A 305-nucleotide genomic window follows, 5' to 3' on the forward strand; every position below is an offset into this window, starting at 1 on the left:
CTCTCTCTCTCTCTCTCTCCCTCCTCTCTCTCTCTCCCCTNTCTCTCTTTTTTCTCTCCCTCCCCCTCTCTCGAGTGCTATGAGACTTGTGCTATGAGGTTCTCACGTGCGCAATACGTTCTGCCGACGTGCCCGTCTAATGTACTGTGGTAGACATCTGTCTGGAGAAAAGATTTAGGGACTGACTTTCCTACTTTCTGTCCGCTCCAGGTCCAGCCAACACCGTGTGCTACAGCTGCGAGGGAACGGACCGGGAGTGCATGACGGGAAACGGAATAGGGGGAACTGCCATGGAGTGTCAAGAG

At 53.9% G+C, this 305-nt stretch overlaps 1 pseudogene; it reads left to right on the top strand.

Annotated features, from left to right (window-relative positions):
* LOC109471401 overlaps window positions 1-305 on the top strand; it is a 9,423-nt pseudogene that overhangs the window by 7,646 nt on the left and 1,472 nt on the right.

This window comes from Branchiostoma belcheri, unplaced genomic scaffold (assembly GCF_001625305.1).
Source record: "Branchiostoma belcheri isolate BF01 breed outbred unplaced genomic scaffold, Haploidv18h27 scaffold25, whole genome shotgun sequence".
NCBI lineage: Eukaryota > Metazoa > Chordata > Leptocardii > Amphioxiformes > Branchiostomatidae > Branchiostoma > Branchiostoma belcheri.